General features: G+C 51.7%; 4 non-coding genes and 1 pseudogene across 4 annotated transcripts; 4 read left to right on the top strand and 1 right to left on the bottom strand.

Moving 5' to 3' along the window:
- The first annotated feature begins 4748 nt into the window (after positions 1 to 4748).
- On the top strand, positions 4749 to 4939 carry LOC112066643 (U2 spliceosomal RNA). Its single transcript, XR_002892787.1, has one exon. It is a non-coding gene; the product is annotated as a U2 spliceosomal RNA (small nuclear RNA).
- Positions 4940 to 5128: 189 nt separating this feature from the next.
- LOC102981088 (vacuolar protein sorting-associated protein 37A-like) lies at positions 5129 to 12999 on the top strand (annotated as a pseudogene).
- On the top strand, positions 10559 to 10752 carry LOC112066644 (U2 spliceosomal RNA). The gene has a single exon (XR_002892788.1). It is a non-coding gene; the product is annotated as a U2 spliceosomal RNA (small nuclear RNA).
- A 2987-nt stretch (positions 13000 to 15986) lies between the features above and the next one.
- On the top strand, positions 15987 to 16177 carry LOC112066634 (U2 spliceosomal RNA). The gene has a single exon (XR_002892778.1). It is a non-coding gene; the product is annotated as a U2 spliceosomal RNA (small nuclear RNA).
- A 1796-nt stretch (positions 16178 to 17973) lies between these two features.
- Positions 17974 to 18164, bottom strand: LOC112066623 (U2 spliceosomal RNA). The gene has a single exon (XR_002892768.1). It is a non-coding gene; the product is annotated as a U2 spliceosomal RNA (small nuclear RNA).
- Positions 18165 to 19842: the final 1678 nt, after the last annotated feature.

Genomic DNA, 19842 nt, shown 5'->3' with positions numbered 1-19842 from the left:
ACCTGAGCCTTGCTAGAAAACTTTCTTCCTTTTTCCAAGAGGTGCTACTCCCTTCTCCTCGTCCTAGCACCCAGGGATGTCCTTTGCAACAACAGATACACAGGGGTTTCCAGATACAAAAAATGAAATGGAGGCTTGTCACTGGACATTTATTTTCACAGCACGTTGATCTTCCTATAAACGAATTCTGCACATATTTAGGTGGAAAGTACCTATTTTAAGAGAAAGAGAAAGAGAAAGGCACTTGACTGTCTTCAGTCATTAAATGGGCAAAAGAGGAAGTGGGTTCCTGTTGGTATCTCTTCCTCCGTCGATTTCCCTCTTACTGTCCTCCTACCTTAGAAAGAACAGGGCTCAGATGTGGAGGCGCTCAGGGTGGGGGAGGTGGGCTGGGCTGCATCTGGGGAACCGTTTCCAACCCTCTGAGCCAGTCCTCCTGCGAGAGGGGGGATTTTTCAGGGCAAATCTGCCAAGACTGCGCCCTCCCAGTTCTCATCTCCGTTTCTGAGCCCCGCTCATGCCTTCCCTGTGCACGCTGCCTCTCCCAACCCCACCTCTGACCTCAGAACTCCTTCCAGCTCTAGATTCTACTCCGTAGCCCACTCCACCCCTGTCAATTTGGATTTTAACTCCTATCAGCCCTCAGGGAACTTCCCGTGCTGTCAAACTGATTGTAGCCACTTGCACGTTGCATTTTTAATAGAGCTTGTTATTTACTATCCAAGACCCGGAATCTTTTGTTGCGGAAAGAACAGGGTACAGTTAGAAGCGTGGGCCAGGTAAATCTTATGAAATACCGGCTGCATTGTTTATCAGGCGTGCGAATGTGATCTAGCGGCTCTACCACTCTGATCAGTTTCCTCCCCTGCAGGGTAGGGGTAGTAATACCTCCATCCTAGAGGTGTTGTGATGATGGAAGGAAATAATCCATGTCACACATCGGGTTCAATAAACAGAGGCTTTTATTATTACCGTAGCTCACGAATTTAAGATGCCATCTTTTGTGAGAGAGGTACCGTTATTTTACCTAGCCCTAAGAAAGACAGGACGGAAGAAACAAAGAAAGACGTGCTGCGATGTAAACAGCGACAGTGCTTTCTCCTGGCATCGAAGGTAAGACGCGTCCTGGTTTCTGAGATGTAAAGATGTGAAAAAGATGGGCATCTTGGGATGGACAAAATCAGGCAGGCATCACTAGGGAGGTGTGACGCCTTCTGTTGGGGGCTGTTGAAAGACCAAAAAGAAAATGTGGGGATTTGCTGGCCTCCGTAATGGCAGGCAAGTTTTGAAAAGCCCAGTTCTTGGTTGAGTCTAACTAGTTTGATGGATCCGGTCTAGCTGGACAGGAAACTTGCTCTCCAGCACACAGACTCTTACGTTGTAGCGCCAGGACCCCGAGCACATTCGGGGTGGGGGCAGGCGGGTGGGGAGCGGACGGTGGGTCTGCTGGTCCACGCACACCCCTGATCACGTTGCTGGGAAAAACAATCTCCCTTTCCGACTGTGCGAAGTCAGACAGAGTGATCCAGTTCTGTTGCTAGTCATAAAAGTGAAAGCTTTTGTTTTGTGACTGGGAAAAAGGAGAAGGCGGGAGAAAGGAGAATTGAGGGCGAGAGGGCGGGCTCAGAGAGAAGGGAGAGGAGGTCGGAGAAAACAAAATGGTATCTCCCTCCCTGTCTCTTCAACGAGGGAAAGCTGACAAGTGATGAAAAGAACCTGAGGGAGCTGTCCAAGAGGTCAGGGTAAGACTCGAGGTGAAGGCGGGGCTGCTGCAGGGCCAGGCAAAACAGATACAGTGAGGCCTGGACTTGAGGAGGCTGTCCTCCCCAGCTGGCACGGCACCCAGCAGACCTCTGATGCCCAGGGATGGAACACTTAGAAGCACTTGCAGTTGGCAGCCCCGGCATGGGCAGACCTTATCCGAGTGTGCAAGGCTTCCCCGGCAGCAAAGAGCAGTGGATGTGGTTGAGTGGCAGCCGGAGGAGAGGGATGGAAGAAGACGGCAGACGCCCCTTGCTGACCACAGGGACACGGTCATGTTCACCTGTGTGATCCCAGGACCCACAGAGTGACAGGCACAGAGTTAGGTGTGATACCAGAGAATCAGTTGAGTCAAGACTCTTAAAAACAGGATATCAGAAGACTTTTTTTTTAAAAAAAAGAGAAGTCCAATATATAGATAGATATATGTATGTATATACACACACTTTTTAATATGATAAAGTTGGCATCTGAAACTGATGAGCAGATGGACTATTTCATATATGATATTGGGACAACTGGGTAGCCATCCAGAGAAAATAAAGTCAGATCTATACCTGAACTCAAATACTAGGACAAATGTGAAGTAGGTTAGAGATGGAAACGCAAGAAAAGATCGACAGTTCAAAAGACGGTGGGCAGGGGAGAGGAACGTGCAGTTCACAGAAAATAATAATGGATCTCAAGCACATGAAAAGCTGTACAACCTTGCTCATAGTAAGAGATAACATTGGATATTATGCAAAAGTTTGATAACATGATGGTTGGGCAAGGCTGTGGGAAACAGGCACTGGTTGAGAAGGCTATCTGTGCTCTTCCAGTCTCTGTCTCTGGCTTATCATTTCCAACTCCCTGGCAGCAATGATAACTGGGTCCATAGTGAGATTGTAGGACACTTGGACAAAGGCTCACCAGCCAGCCACGTCCTGGTGTTGCCTGAACTTTTATAGGCACTTTGGTCTGTACACATGGATGTGAGCCGGCTGAGGGGCACTGACTCACGTTAGCCAAACTCACAAGAAGCTGGCGCGTGCATTAGAATGCTAAGTCGTTAATTTACGAAGGGAGATACTCCTTTGCAATGACAGAACATGCACGTCTGCAATCCAAGGTACCTCATTCTAAAGATCAAAATACCTAGGAAGCTAAATTGGTGAGCACAAGATGACCTGATAAACATGGAAGCAAGCAGAAATGTAGTGAAACACAGTGAGGGTCGTAATAATTACCACAAGCCAGGAGGTCTGCTAATCTCTTTCTGTATGGACAAATCGCATTATTTAATATTTACACATTCGTGTGTTCAACCAAATTCATGTGTTCATGTGTCTAGTATATGTCAGGCCCTATTCTAAACACTGAGGAGATAAATGTGGACAAAATGGACAAAGTTCCCTGCTCTGGAACGTACATGCTATTAGGCTAGAAGGCAATAAACAAATAAATGTATAAGATGTCAGGTGATATGTGCTATGGAGTAAAATAAAACCAGGTGAATGAGGGAAGATTAAGCGCAGGACTATTCTCATTTTCTAGATGAAGAGGGTAAGCTACAGAGAAGTGACTTGCCTGCGATATTTTCCCTTATGTCTGGTACTTACAGGAATACCATATTCCAGGCATGTCTCGTAATTCTTAAGATTATGTCTAATAATTGCTCATTTCCTTATCTCCAATTTACAGATAATGTGGCTACATCGAAGACAGACGGTTAAGTGGGGAGGCCAAGTCATGCACCAGGTCACATGATTATTAACAGGTAGAGAGGGATTAGAGACTAGGTGTTCCAAGTCTCTGCTCTTAACTGCTGCACCAGACAGCTTGTTCCTGTCTCTCTTCAGACAGACCTGTGTGTCAGGCTCAGCAACACTTACTCTCATAGTGGGCGGGACACACCAGAACAACTTCTCTTTCTTTTGGTGCCCTTTTCTAGGTCCCGTGCTCTTCATAGATGGATCCGACCTCTTCCGCTATCTAGCTGTGTAGTCTTGGGCAAAGTTGCTCACCCTCTCTGTGTCAACCGCTCCATCTGTAGGTAAACTTTGAAAGTCTGATACAAGGAAAGCACTTAGCGCAAAGCCCGGCCCAAACAATAAATGTTTCCTATTGTGTTGTTACAGGCAACACAGTTGCTCAGTTGTTTCAGTGTCACAGCCATGACGCCTTCACTGGAACCTCGCTGGACACTAGGGCCCACATTCTAGACTACCAAACCAAGGTCGCCTCATTAGCTCCCTTTATACTCCCTCAACCCCACACGGTAGGCACTAAGGTTTCCACTTCTCAGCTGGGGAATTAAGGCTCTGGAGGTGAAGGAGTTTGCCCTAGTGGCCTGCAGCCGGGGCAGGGCGGGGGTCCTGACAACCAGGGCAGCGGTGCTCGCGGGGCGCGATCTCGGGTCCCCAGTTCTCTCTGCAGCCCCTGCCAGGCGACACCGGACAGGCACTCCTGGACTCCCAGCCTTCGACTGGGTCTTCGGCCTGGACAGAGTCAGCCCGTGGGACCCTGTCGTCTTCACAGTGAAGACCAGATGACGTTTTTCGTACTCGGACCAGTCTGCTGCAAATCATTTCCACAGACGCCCTCCTCTGCTCTCCCAACCCCAATTCCCGTGAATTCTGTCTTTACGCGAGAGCCGGTGCCAAAGAAGAGGTCCGCCCCAGCCCAGCCTCCGCTCATGCGCGCCGAGGCGGTGCCGAGGACTGGGCGGATCAACCCGCGCGGCTACACCTACCCGCGCGGAAAGGGCGGGGCATGCAAATTGAAAATGGCGCTTCAGCCCGAGGACGGAGAAGCTACCGCAGGTACAGGATTCCTCTTCTACGATGTAGAGAATAAAAAATCTTCACGAGAGTGTGGTGTGGTGCCACCCACAGTACTGTCACCGAAGCAAAGGAAGTGAGACCTCGCGTGAGCAGTGACAGGGGTCACACTGAGTCAAATATGGATGAGAGGAGGCCGGTGAGAGGGCTGGCAGGCCGTAAGGTATCGCTTCTCGGCCTTTTGGCTAAGATCAAGTGTAGTATCTGTTCTTATCAGTTTAATATCTGATACGTTCTCTATCCGAGAACGACTTATTAAACGGATTTTTGGAGTAAGGAGTTGGAGTAGGAGCTTGCTCCGTCCGCTCCGCGCATCGACCTGGTATTGCAGTGTTTCCAGGACTGGTGCACCCCTTCTGGGGGAACATTTGAAGTTTCAAAAGTAAGAGGTACGGCTGGGGTTTTCTTGTTGGGGATTAAAAGTGTTTAACGTGTGAAAGCTGCGGTGCAGTTTTTTTTTTTTTTTTTTTTTCAATCTTTCTTGTTTCCCGTGCGTTTGGAGTGTTCTGATTTTTTTTTTTTTTTTTTTTTTTTGTCGTTTTCGGGGTATAGTAGAGGTTAAGGGATGTTACCGTTGTTTTCCAAGAGGGGTGTGGTTAGTGGAAAGAAAGGAAAAATGTGTCTTTCTGCGAGGTCTTCCACGTCTGTCACGGAAGGCTTCTTGTTCTCGTTGGGGGAGAAAGAAAAAAGCTCAAGGAGTAGAAAGGAGTTTCCTGCTTTGTATTTTGTGCGGTTTGACTCTCCTTCCGTTCACCACGGTGGGAAAGAGAATGAGTGGTTTCGGTCCGGTGGAAACCCGCGCGCAGCCCCGCGCGCAGCAGTGAGAACACATCGCCAACCGTAAATAAAACAGATTAGTGGGGCCTTTTTCCGGAGTTTATGTTTCAGTGCGTCTCGGGCGCTGAGGCCCACGAATGTGCCTTTCTATCAAGTTTTCAGGGGATGAGGATGTTGCTGGTCTGGGGAGGGCCTTACCGAGGTCACTGACGGGGGAGATGAGTTTTAGGCCTGGCCTTAGCATCGCCCCGTGAGAGCCAGCCCGTGAACAGGCTAATCTCTTGTCAGCTTCAACCTCTTTTTCTGTGAAACGGGATGGAGATACTTACCTCATAGTGGTATCATGAGAATTAAGTAAGTGAGAGTTAAAAAGTAAGATGAAATGTGTGAAGTACTCAGTCAAGGGTCTGGCGTCTACACTAAGGCCTCTCTACCTCGTAGCCGTTAGTTTGGCCCAGGAAGCCAGTTGAATCTTCCTTAGAAAACATACAGAGTAATATATATACACATGGACCACCGACTGCCATTTCTTTTCCAGTGTGTGTGACTTTAAAAATCCGTGCTTCTCAATCTTTAATGTGCACAGGGGTCCGCTGTGGACCTTACTAGAATGCAGAGTCTGGTTCAGTAGGGGTCACGGACTGAGTTGTGCCCCCGAAGTTCGTATCTTGAAGCCGTATTGGGAGGGGAGGCCTCTGGGGCCAATGAGGTTAAGAAGAGGTCATGAGGGGCGGGGTCCTCTTGTTGGGATTAGCTCCCGCATGAGAGGCGGCACCAGAGAGCTTATTCCTTCTCTCTCTAACACATGAGGAGAGGGAGGGAAGTCCGCCATCTGCAAGCCAAGAGAGGGATCGCCCCAGAACCCTGCCAGGCTGGCACCCTGATCGGGGACCTCCAGTCTCCAGAACTGTGAGAAAATACATTTCAGTTCTTAAAGCCACCAGCCTGTGGCATTTTATTTTGGCAGCCCTGGCAGCCCTATCAAACTAAGACCGGAGGTCTGACTTGGTGCCTGCATCCTGCATTTCTCACCAGCTCCTGGGCGATGCGGATGCTGCTGTTCACAGACCGCACTTTGAGCAGCAAGGGCCTAGAACAGATTACTAGAAAGTGACCCTAAAGGCTGTATATTTTCCCTGACGATGAGTACTTTCAATGTTCTCCTGTAAATCTACAACAGCGATCTGTTATTATAACCCCAAACCCCTAACAGCTCTGGCCTGTCAAGAGGCACTCAGCAAATCATTGCCAGAGAGAAGAATGGATGAGCCAAGGGTTGTGCCTGACAGTTGGCTGCCGGGCCTCGGGGGAAGACCTCTGCCCTTGGAAGACCTTTGGAAGCATCGTGGGTGAGCCAGGCAGCCTCTCTCCCCTCTGAGACTTGGGGGTGATAACACTTCCTCAGGGTACTGTAAAGGTAAAATGAGATTGTGACCAGGAATGTGCCATAAGCAGTGCCTGGCTCACACACAGAGGCACTAACAAACCGTCGGTGAGTAGATCTGAGCCCCACGAACGGTTTCTTGGCCTCTGGACTGGAACTCCTTGATGCAACGCTCATGTTGGCCTCCTGACCTGGAAGCTGACCAGACTGTCCCGGTCAGGGCAGCCAGCGGGCCCGGGCGGGAGGATAAGAATGGGGGCGGGGCGGGGGGGGGCGCGGGGAGATGAGGGAATTTATTTAGAGCCACTTTTTATTTTCTGTGACATGGAAAATACTTCTGTGCCTGGCCTTCACCCATTTTTTTCCCTGTTGAAGGGTTGGTTGTTCTTTTATAATAACTTCTAGGAGCTCGTTATGTGTTAGAAAGGTAAGTACTTTTTCTGTGATTGGGGTTGCAAATATTTATTCTTACTTGTTTTTTCATTAATCACCTGTAAGTGATGTGACACCCCTGGGCAGGTGCTGGGAGTAGACAGAGGCAGGCCAGAAGCCGTTCCTGCCCTCAGGGCGCCTCCAACCCAGGATGGGGACTAAGACACCTGCCCAGATGGCCAGAACACCAAGCAGGACAAGGAGGAGGCCAGTGAGAGATGAACAGATGGTTGGGGTGTTCGGACCACAGCCACCCCTTCCTTCTCAGGGAAGCCAAATGAGTTGAGCAGAAGGTGGTCTGATGCACACAGATCTGAACAGGGCTCATGGGATGGGGGGCCTGAAGAGCCTTGTCAAGCACATCACACATCGTCTCATTTGACCTTCATCCATTCGTGCAACAAATATTCACCGAGTGCCAAGTACATACGGAGCACTACCACAGGTGCTGAGGAAAGAGCAGCAAACAAAACCTTTACCATCAAGGTGAAAAGCAGTACGGCACTCATATCTGAATATGCGTGAGTAGACCTACATACCTATGTGTCTGTGTGTCCGTATCTATGTGCCTATCTATGCCACGTGACAATCATAGGTGTCAATAACGACTTGGCAGCCGGCAGAGAAATAAGACCAGGTGAAGTGGGATGTGAAACAGGAATGCTCAGGGTGGGTAGGTGGAGATAGTTGACAGCACTGTAAGATGGAATTATTTCTATTTTACAGGCAAGAAGTGACTTTCCCTAGAGTGTACTTATCAAGACATTCCCATGTGCTTGCATTTCCACGCGTAGCTTCACAAGTCCCCTAATCAGAGAAGCATTATCATTATCATAACCCAGTTAAAAAATCATGATCCCCAATTTAAAAAAACCCGAGGCCCCAGTGTTTAGTGAGATGCTTGAATGCAAACCCTGACTTTGTTTCACATTAGCTGTGTGACGTTAGGCAAGTTGCTTGGCCTCTCAGCAGCACTTCAGTCTTTAACAGCGCCGCTGCGTGGCTTGCGGGATCCCAGTTCCCCGACCAGGGATGGAACCTGGGCCCGGGCCCGGGCCCCGCCGCCCCCCCGCCCCCCCGCAGTGAAAGCGCCGAGTCCTAACCACTGGGCCTCCAGGGAATTCCCGCACACACTTTAAATATTCTTAACTTTAAATACTCTTAGGCACGTTAAAAAATAAAGAGAAACGAGTGAAATTCAGTTTAATATTTTCTTTAACTCAAGATACCTTGGGAATTCCCTGGCGGTCCAGTGGTTAGGAGTCGGGGTCGGGGGGGCCGGGTTTGATTCCTGGTCGGGGTTACCGGGAGCTGCGGCGCGGCCACAAAAACAGAACAAAAAACAAAAACAGATAATCTGAAATACCACTTCAACACGTAATTAATACGGAAATTACGGAGATATTTGACAGTTTTTAATACTAAGCCTTTGCAATCCCATGTGTATTTTACACTTAACAGCACATATGGATTAGGAGGAACCACCTTCCTAGCGCTCCCTAGCTGCGAGTGTGGCTAGTGGCTGTGACAGCTCAGGTCAACAGAATGGGGATGAGAGTGGAGGGAAACGAGTGAGGCGCTTGCCTTGGCCAAAAAATTTCAGGGAGCACCAAAAACCCAGTAATCAAAATAAGTCTCTCGATTATCTTAGAATCCAGGTAAGATGAATTGTATCAAAATATTACTTATCTTGATTGCTGAAGCGCGTTTCGGGGCGGCACTCCCTTAAATGTTTCGCCCGCCCGCCCCGAAGGCCAGTTTCTCACTGGCCTCACCTAGTCCTGACCCCGGATAATAATACTAATGCCCACCCCGTGGAGTTATGGGGAGAATCAAATGAGTTAATACACACGGAGCGCTCGGCAGAGGGGCGGGCACTGGGAAGGGCTCAGGCAGCGCCCGCCATCAGGCTTTCCCTGCGGCAGGGTGAAACGACCCATTGGGTTTCAGTCCTACATCAATGATACCCTCTAGCTCTTCTGAGATCCAGTGAAAGAAATAGAAACTCCCCGACTAAAGTGAAGCTCTGTTAGGAAGGGGGATGGAAAAGGTTTACGCTGCCTGGGCAGCCTGCAGCCTTTGCCACAGAGAAGCGTTGCCGCTGCGAAACTTTATCCCCACTTTGCCAGAGGCCTTAATTTGTTTACGGGCCTTGATGCCCAGAGCGTCCCTGGCAGTCACTCTCCTCTCTGGTGTCCTGCCACCCCAGGCCAGCTCTTCCCCTCTTCACCCCTGGATCGGGCCAGGACCCTCCTAAGTGCTCCTCCGATTCAGTCTGTTTTGCACACCTTTTGTTCACTCAGCAAACGTTTACTGTGCACCTCCTACAGGCCGGGCACTGGGCTGGTACTGGGATACTGAGGTTAAGTGCTGACGAGGGTCGCCGCCCTCAAGGATCTCAGATTTCAGTGGCGGAGATAAAGGACTGCCCCCAACGAGTGGTGAATGGTGGACTTGAAGTCCGGGGTGGGATGAAATACAAAGGAGGGCCGCAATCATCCTGGGGTGGGGTGGGGTGGGGTGGGGTGGGGTGCGGAAGAGCCCATGAGGAAGGCTTGCTGGGGCAGCTGAAGCCGAAGCGGAGCCCAGAGGCTCTGCGTAAGAATTAGACCGGTGAGGAGGAGGTGTAGGGAAAGGAGGTCTCAGGCAGAGGACGCTTTCTGTAGGAAGCCCGGGATCTGGGTTCATTCGTAGAAGCACCGACCGACGCAGGCGCTTGAGTTGGAGAGAATCCCTCCAGCTGCTCAGCCCGGCCCTCCGCATCCACACAACTCCTTCCTTCCCCACTGTGGGCCATCCGCCTTCCGCCTGGCAGGGAGATTACCCCACCGGCCCTGGGAAGCCCCCCTCTAGATCTTCCGCTCCCCGGACTCAGAATGAGCGCCCCATCCGACCGTACGAAGCGGAGGCCTACTTAACACATTGCAGTCTGGGCGTTTCTAGCGGATGTGTCTTGCGACCTCGTCTTCAGGAAAACTCTCAGCCAACGGCTCCTCCCACAGGCCCCTGTAGCCGCCCACCCCGAATCCCCTACGGTTCGGTCTTTTGTCTCCGCTTGCATTGATGCCAAAGAGGAGCTCCCCCGCAGCAGCCCGGAGGATAAGGTCAGCCCGCCGGAGCCGCGCCCCCTTGGGCGGGCGGGGCGGGGCATGCAAATTAGAAATGGCGCTTCAGCCCGAGAACGACGAAGCTACAACAGATCCAGAATTCCTCTTCTACAATGTAGAGAATAAAAACTCTGCACGAGAGTGTGGTGTGGTGCCACCCACAGTACTGTCACCGAAGCAAAGGAAGTGAGACCTCGAGTGAGCAGTGACAGGGGTCACACTGACTCGAATATGGATGAGAGGAGGCCGGTGAGAGGGCTGGCAGGCTGTGGGTTATCGCTTCTCGGCCTTTTGGCTAAGATCAAGTGTAGTATCTGTTCATATCAGTTTAATATCTGATACGTTCTCTATTCGAGAACGACGTATTAAACGAGTTTTTGGAGTTGAGGAGTTGGAAGTATGGGGCTTGCTCCGTCCGCTCCACGCATCGGCTTGGTATTGCAGTGTTTCCAGGTTCGGTGCACAACCCCTTCGGGGGTAGTGAGTGACCTTTAAAAAGAAGTAATTAAGACACGTGCAAGTTGGACGGGGCGGGGAGTTGGGTCGTCGTCATGCCATCTGGCGAGCCGGGGAGAGGAAAAGCTGCGGGTGTCGGGCGCAGAGCAGTGCTTTTCGTCTCGAGCTGTTCGTAGTTAGAGAGCTTTTCCCGGTTCTGCTTCCGGGAACCCACGGCCGCACTGTCGGGAGAAGACGCGACTTTCACCAGCGCTGGGGTTGGGGAGTTCTTTGCCCCCTCTTCTTGTGTCGCTGGGGAGCCGCCGGGCGGAGCAGCTGCCCAGACCTTTCCAGGATTTTTGGGCCCGGGGACCTCTAACAGCACAAGTAGCGGCTGAGCAAGTCTCGCCGGAGCTCACACTCAAGCATAGTTGAAATACAGAAAGATGTGGAATACAGGTTACTTTTCACCGTTAGCAACCTGACATTAACATTAGTGTATTGCTTCTTCCAGAGGTTTCTCAGGAAAAACCAGTGATCAGCGTTTATCCACCCATACGACATCACTTAGTGGATAAACAAGGAGTGTGTGTTACCTCTCCATTAGTAAACAATTTTACAATGCACTCAGATCTTGGGAAAATTATTCAGAGACTGTTGGCCGAAGTTTTGGAAGAATCCTCCAGCTTTAGCTCCTGCTTCAACAGCATTCCCATACCTGTACAATAAAGCGGGTGGGACGCCTCCTTGTGCTTCTCCGGGTTTTCCATTTCTTCCTCCATATTCCCCTGCAAGAAGCTACCGGCACTGTCAGTTCTTCATCTGTTGCTGACACTGTTTCTTCTTCAGCGACAAGTCATACAGCTGCCAAACCTGCTGCTCCTTCATTTGGCATCCTTTCAAATCTGCCATTGCCTGTTCCCACAACAGACACTTCAGCACCGATAAGCCAAAATGGTTTTGGTTACAAGATGCCTCATATCCCTGATGTATTTCCAGAACTCTCAGAACTAAGTGTATCTCAACTTACAGATATGAATGAACAAGAGGAGGTATTACTAGAACAGTTTCTGACTTTGCCTCAACTAAAACAAATTATTACTGACAAGGATGACTTAAAGTATTGAGGAGCTAGCAAGAAAAAAGTCTCCTTTTGGAGCCCAGCTTGGAAGCCAAAATGTTTTAGATAAGTATGAATTACTTACACAAATGAAATCAACTTTTGAAAAGAAGATGCAAAGGCAGCATGAACTTAGCGAGAGCTGTGGTACGAGTGCCCTACAGGCAAGACTGAAAGTAGCTGCACATGACTTTGAGAAATTTTTCTGCACTATTTGCACTAAAAATGTTTATTTGTTGTTGATAAATCCTATCATATTTAAGTTCCACTGCTGTTCCTCTCTTACTATTGGTTAAATACCTATGCATGTAAGTTTAGCTAGTTTCAATATTTTATAAAATTACTTCATTTAAATTTGTTTAAAAAAAAGTAAGAGCCGTGTGTCGCTGTGCGCTCCTTTAGCGAAGTTTTTCTGTCTGAGTGGACCAGCACCTTTCCATTCTCAATAGTGTTTTTAAAGTCTTTTGCGTCTGTTTCTCTTGTAGAGTTGTTTGTATAGATAGGTTTTATTTGCAGAAAAAGGAGTAGTTAGTCGGGTAGCGAAAAGAACCGCTATGACTGAGAGAACTCTCTTCTCACAATTTCCCACTTTTCAGCGTCGAGAGGATTTCCGTGCTGTTTGGCAGAAGGCCCAACGACCGGAAGCTGACTGCCCTACGTCTCTGTGTTCTTTGGCTGTTTTCGCATTCACCCTGTCGTCTCTCTCCGTTTCTTTTCCTGTTAGTAACTGAACGTCCCTTTCTCCGTTTTTCTCTCATTCTCCCCAAATTTTAAACCCTGTTCTTGCGCTAAGAATTTCTCCTTTTTTTCTGCCTTCTCTCTAAGTGGAGCTTTGTGCTTTTGCTCAAACTCGGCGTTCTCTGGAGGACATAGTTTCTGCCCCACAGCCTTCTCAGGGGGCCTCTCTTCCCACATTCCTCCCTCTGTAGAAACTAGGAAAGTAGCGGGGGGCGGGGGGTATCCAAGCTTCCTCTTGCCGCTCCCAGACCGTTTCCACGTCATCCTCAAAGCAGAAGAAAAACAGTAGCTTGAGTCTTCTGTCTTCCGTCTCTACTTCCCCCGGCTTCTTTTGGTGTCTCCAGCATTACTCCTGTCCTAGTGTTTCCTGATGTCAATATCCACAGGCAGAAAAGGATCGAGCGGGAGGGCAGCTCCCGCTGAGAGCCACGAAGATCCACCCGGAATGGAGGTTTAAATGATGGGCTTTCCGAGCTTCCCTGGTGGCTCAGTGGTTAACAATCCGCCTGCCAGTGCAGGGGACACGGGTTCGAGCCCTGGTCCAGGAAGATCCCACAGGCCGCGGAGCAACTAAGCCCGTGTGTCACAACTACTGAGCCTGCGTGCTGCAGCTACTGCAGCCCGCACGCCTAGAGCCCGCAACAAGAGAAGCCACCGCAATGAGAAGCCCGCGCACCGCAACGAACAGTAACCCCCGCTCGCCGCAACGAGAGCAAGCCCCCTAGCAGCAACGAAGACCCAATGCAGCCAAAAATAAATAAATAAATTTATATTAAAAACAAAAAAAAGTGATGGGCTTTTCACTTAGGTGTGTGTGTTGGTTGTACTGTATACAGCTGACTGACTGACAAGGAGAGGTCAGTGCCACTGAAGGAGTTTTATTACTTACAGTTCCCAAGAGAAGAGGGCACGCCATACCCTGCAGAGAGCCACATAGGGACTCGGCGTGGCCTGCTTGGTTGGGAGGCAGGAGAGGAGAGTATATGGCCTTTATCGTCCTTTGGAGGGGAGGGGAGGGTGGGGGGGATGGGCAGAGGCGGCAGGGTAGGCAAGTTTGAGCAAGGTTCGGATTGGAGCATTAGAATAGCATTCGGTGAGCTTTGGGCTACAGGGCTGTTCTCTAGTTGTGAGGTACCGGGCCCTGGGGTGAGAGCGGGCAGGGGAAATACTAGCTGGAGTGTGAGAGTAACTACAGGAGGCAGTTGCAGATACGGGTGTTGGAAGATTGCTTTGCACGTGAACAGCAGGCTCCCAAAGCAAGTAGGTTGCATTTCTAGGAATTAGTTAGTCCTGGGAGGGGCAGTCTCTTCCAGGCCAGCAGGCCCTCAAGATGTCAAAGCATCGTAAATTATAGAAAAATTTAAAACATGATTAATCCAGTGGATGATCATTCTATTTGAACTTTCCAGTCTCGGGATTACCTAGGGGTAGAGGGTGGAAAGGCAAAGAGGGCGCTAGTAGAAGCATTCGACATACACCTCTCCTACCAAGGCATCCCCCCCGCAGCACGAGATCAGATTCCAATGAACAATATACACTGGGGTTTATTCATTCAAGAAATATGGATTGAGGGACTTCCCCGGTGGCGCCGTGGTTAAGAATCCGCCTGCCAATGCAGGGGACACGGATTCGAGCCCTGGTCCGGGAAGATCCCACATGCCGCGGAGCAACTAAGCCCGAGTGCCACAACTACTGAAGCCCGCGCGCCCGCACAACAAGAGAAGCCACCGCAATGAGAAGTCCGCGCGCGGCCACGAAGAGTAGCCCCCGCTCGCCGCAACTAGAGAAAGCCCGCACGCAGCAACGAAGACCGAACACAGCCAACAATCAATCAATCAATCAAATAAATATTTTAAAAAAGAAGAAGAAGAACAAGACCTAGAGGAAGATTTAGGAAATTATTTTATAAATCCTTTCGACTCAAAATCTGAAAGGTATTTTTTAATTGATAAATATGATGATACAAAAAGAACTTTCCATGAAACTTTTAAGCAATGGAATCATCGCCTTAAGTAAAGCCAAAGCCAGATATCCAACAGGAGAAAGTGTTCACCGCTTCCATTACAGACAAAGGGCCAGTCACCTGAATGTGTAAATTGCAGGTCCACGCCCTTAGGATAAAGCCCAACCGAGAATCCAGGAGGAGAAGGGCCGAAGACCCCCCGACAAGGAGTTAGTTCACAGAGAGAAAATAAAGGCGTCTCTGAAACAGCTGAGAGGACGCTCAGCCTTATTTACCCAAGATTAGAAAACTGCAAATCCAAACTACGCCGAGGTACCATTTTCACCTATGAGATCGACCCCTCCCTCTTTCCCCACCCCGCACCAAAAGAGCATTCGCAGGTTTGATGCCACGTGGGGTTGTTGGCGAGGCTGGGGGGAGAGGCGCTGCCGGGGAACGCCTGCCCTGCTCTTCCGGTCACCGTCCGTGATCTCCCGAGCTTCAAGGCTCCGTTGCAGTGAGGATGGCTGGGACCGCGACGGCCCTGCACCACCGTGAGGGCACAAGGGCACGCGACCGGCCTCCGCAGAGCGCCGTGCACGGGGGCCGGGCGCGATTCGCAGGCCCTTCGGTCCGTGCACGTCGATTTGAGCAAACTCCGCGGGGGTGAATCACGCTGCGAAAACGGAGATGCTAAGTTACTGATTTGCGACGGGCAGTGTTGCATTCCAACGACTGTCACCCAGGACATCCCTTCTCAGGACGACCTGGGCCCCACCCCCAGGGGACCCGAACCGTCGGGCAGAAGACGGGCGGGAGAACACCGACGCGAGCAGAGCGGCCCCGAGCAAGGAGGGGCGAGGGGGGTGTGGTGGTGGTGGCGGTGGCGGCTGAAGAGCCGCCGTAATCATGGCGTGTGTCGGGCACTGACTGGCTAAGCGTGGAGGAGGCACTCTTACTCATTGAACGGTTGTTGAATGAGCAGTGCGTGCGTGGGGGAAGAGCGGTGGACAAAAGCAAGTTCTTGATTTCTGGGGCTCGAACCGTGACAGCTGCTACCGTTGTCAGCGCTCCCCTCGCATTCTCCGGCTGCCGCCCCTGTCTCCGGTCTGCGGCAGGACGTGCACCGGCCAGGAGGCCAGGAGGCGGGCTCCGGGTCCGGCCTGGGCTCCGGGCGGGAGGAGCCGGTCCGGAGGGTGGAGTCCGCCCGCGGTAGCCGCGCGTCCTCGGGCGACAGGGGGCGGAGCATGCAGATTAGAAATGGCTGTTCGGCGCGGGAATGACGGGACAATCAAGTACACAGAATTTCTCCTCACAAAGGTAGAGAACAGAAAGTCTGCACAGGAGTCTCGTGATAGCACTGTGGACGACGCAAAAGGAGTCAGACGAGGCGTGAGGATGAGGGCGCTCACCGTGGCTTGAATAGGGATGAAGGGAGAACGGCAACGGCCAGAGGCAGAGGCATGGTATCGCTTCTCGGCCTTTTGGCTAAGATCAAGTGTAGTATCTGTTCTTATCAGTTTAATATCTGATACGTCCTCTATCCGAGGACAATATATTAAATGGATTTTTGGAGCTGGGAGTCGGAATAGGAGCTTGCTCCGTCCGCTCCGCGCATCGACCTGGTATTGCAGTATCTCCAGGAACGGTGCACTTTCCCCTCACGGGGATGAACTCTCGGAGTGAAAAAGAGATGCTGTTTGGCGGGTTTTCGGTCTGTGCTATATTCGTTGTTGTCTAGCGTTGCGTGCGTGGTTTTCAGTTCTCCCTTGCTGCATTGTTTTTCTTTTCTTCTTCTTCTGTGTGTTTTTCTCTTTGCTTTTTGTTTCTGTTACCTACTTTTTCACTTCCCGTGTTCTGTGTGTGTTGCCCCACTTTCGCTTTTCGGCCCCGTGTTCTTCCGTTGTGGGGCCGTGGCGTGGCATGGCGTTAGGGCGGAAGAACGCTGATATAGTTTTCGTGTTTTCTTGTCGAGGGGAAGACTGGGGGCTGCCCTGCCTTGCACGAAGGAGAGGTGAAACTCCACGCAGTGGGTCCTGGTCTCGCAAGGGTAGCCCCGGAGCAAGAGTATTACCGAAGCAGCGGGGCTGGAGGGGAGAGGGAGCTCACTCTCCCCCTCTGCAACCGGGGCAAGGTACCTTCTCCACAACGCTGACAAGGGAAACGGAAAAAAGTTGGCCTGAGCCACGAGGCACCGATCTCCGAACCCACGCAGCAGCGCTGCCGCTGTTGGGGAGCGCGCGCGCCCTTTGGGCTCGCCCGCCCCCGCGTTAGCAACGGCCTCGTCGCCACTGGAGCTACAGGACGGGCGCACCGTGAGCCTGGGCACGTTAAGCCCCGCCCCACAGCGGGTGGCAGCCGGCGCTGGGGTTACCTCCTTCCTGACCACCCCCCCACCCCGGGGGCCCGGGAGAGTACACGTGCAGTCTCAAGCGTCCCTTGCGGGCCAGTGCGTCAGCTGATGCTTCGGTCCAGACGATGCAGCCTTTTTTCCTCTGTCACATTGCCCTCCTCGCAGCGAGCCCCAAGGCCGTTGGCCCCTGTCCTACGTAGCCCCGGGGGTGCAACGGGTGCTCTCTGGATCTGTGCCAAAGGGTGTCAACCAGTGCCACGTCGTTTCATGCCCCCCGGCACTCGCGTCCCTCCTGGCACCGTGGACGCGTTGGGGAAGAGGGAGACAAAAGAGAGAGAGGACTGGGACCCTGAGAGGCGACACCTCCCCCGCCCTGCTGTGGGAATTGCACCGGCCGCGACGTTTCGCCTTCCTCCCCCCTACGCCAGGTCTTCTCCCTCGGCGGTGGCCTCTGCTCTCCTCCCCTCCCCCCAGGGCAGGCTGCTGCACGGGCCTGTGCCGGCACCGCGAGAGCGGTCAGTTGTTGTTCGGAACTGGTACGGACGAAGCTGCAGCGGTTAGCGCCAGGCTAGGAGAGAAGGGGAGGCATACCCTGGGTTGGAGCGGCTTTGGCCGCGGCCGGGTGGCGCGCCTGGGTCGGTGGGGTGGAGGAGGTGGACCCATATATGGCCCCCGTACCGGGAGGGAAAAAGTGGCTCCCTGAGGGTCCCCACGCGTTAAGTCAGCGCGCCGGTAGGCTATCAGCCGCGCCGCAGCGCATGTGCGAGCCTCCCCTTTTCGCGTTGAAAACGGTTCGTCTCGTTGCTCTAGAAACGGGGCAAATGGCCGCGGAAGAAAGTCGTAGTAGGCGCAGAAGAACTCCCCCTTTTTTGTCCTAAAGCCACTCGCTGCCGCTACGGCGAAAACACTGGGGTCGAGACTGCGTCAACCCCTTTTTTGTACCGCCCCGCTGCCGTGCTTACGGAAGAACAACTTGAGAGCGACAGCACCCGTACAGAGAACACCACTTTCCGCCGCAAAGAAAGCCAAACCGCGAGCCCAGATGCTGAAACCTTCCACCTCCCGTCTACGTTCTGCTTTTCAACAGCTTAGTGTTCCCCGAAGGGAGTGCACCGTTCCTGGAAGTACTGCAATACCAGGTCGATGCGTGGAGTGGACGGAGCAAGCTCCTACTCCAACTCCCTGCTCCAAAAATCCATTTAATATATTGTCCTCGGATAGAGGACGTATCAGATATTAAACTGATAAGAACAGATACTACACTTGATCTTAGCCAAAAGGCCGAGAAGCGATACCGGCGTGCCCCCCTTCGCCAGCGCACCCCTCTTCTCCCACGCCTTTCAGCTCACGGTGAGGAAACTCATCCTCAAACGAAAGCCCGCCCTCTTCCCTAAACTTCACAGTGTCCTAGTGCCACAACTTGTAACACATACCTAGTTTATCAGATCCTTTAACTTATTGGGGACCTTTAGGCTTTCTATTCTCCCATGCCTCCCCCGGACAAACAGCCAAGCAATTTGCATGCCCCGCCCACAAGCGCGCCCGTTTCCTGCTCCCCGTGTGCGCCCTCTCGCGGTGGAACCGAAACAAGCGAGTACCCGGAAAGCTCAGTCCGCCTGCTTTCCCGGGAAACGCCCAGAGCGAGAGAGACGCACAGAGTTCTACCAGGTTTTGCTTTCCAGCATTTCTTTTCCTTCTCAATTTTTTCCCCAAACATACAGCTACGTTGAAAGATTTTTTACAAGTGGACACCCACCCACCACCTAACGTCATCTTACTGTTGTACGGACGCATACGCACATGAGTTGGCTATGTTTAAGTTCTAAGGTAAATTTTTAATAACGTCGTTTCCCACAGTCCTTTATTTTCCCTTCTATCAGTTATTCACAAAAAGACTTAAATATAAGGAAAAACAAGACGAAACAAAGCAGGCCCTTCTTGTGTCAGGGCCTACTGAGTCCCGGAGAGCAAATGTGCATGTCTATTTTTCCCTGGATACTGAGAGATAAGGGGAGCCCCATCAGCCTGGCTGCGTTTTCTGCCACCTACGGTCAGTTCAGTGGCACAGGTGCAGCCCAGAGTGGTTAGGAGGTGGAGGCTGGCCACGTGAGTCTGACAGCGCGGGCACGGGGCGGGGCAGCCGGCGGGGGGTGGGGGTGGGGGGGAAATCTACGTGCGGGGGAAATTGTCTGGATGAGGGGTGGGGGTGAAGGGACGCTGAAAGGTGTGCCGACAAAACGATGAATCAATAGTCAATCTAAGAAGGAAACGGGAAATTTTCTTCGAGCCCACCTGAGGGTTATAACCGGGGAGACGGTCTTTCCGAAAGCTCCGAGGACTGTTGCGAAGAGGTAATGTACTTTTCTCCCCCGCCCCACACCCGGGCCGCGTGGCTTGCGGGATTGTGGGATTTGGGATCTTAGTTCCCCCGCCAGGGATTGAACCCGGGCCCTCCGCAGTGAGAGCGCCGAGTCTTACCCACTGGACCGCCAGGGAAGTCCCATGTGATACTTTTTGTTTTTAATTGAAGTATTGATTGATTTACAATGTGTCAGGTGTACAGCAAAGTGATTCAGATATATTTGTTTGCTTTTTTTGTTTGTTTTTTGTTTGTTTGTTTGTTTGCGGTACGCGGGCCTCTCACTGTTGTGGCCTCTCCCGTGGCGGAGCACAGGCTCTGGACGCGCAGGCTCAGCGGCCATGGCTCGCGGGCCCAGCCGCTCCGCGGCACGTGGGATCTTCCCGGACCGGGGCACGAACCCGTGTCCCCCGCATCGGCAGGCGGACTCTCGACCACTGCGCCACCAGGGAAGCCCCTATTTGTTTGCTTTTTATTATATATTCTTCAGATATACAATATCTATTCCTTTCCAGATATATATACACGCTGTATATATTATATAGTATCATATAGTCTTTTCTGATTCTTTTCCATTTTAGGTTATTACAAGATATTGAATATAGTTCCCTG

This window comes from Physeter macrocephalus, unplaced genomic scaffold (assembly GCF_002837175.3).
Source record: "Physeter macrocephalus isolate SW-GA unplaced genomic scaffold, ASM283717v5 random_490, whole genome shotgun sequence".
Classification (NCBI taxonomy): domain Eukaryota; kingdom Metazoa; phylum Chordata; class Mammalia; order Artiodactyla; family Physeteridae; genus Physeter; species Physeter macrocephalus.
This window is presented reverse-complemented; position numbering and strand designations above follow the sequence as displayed.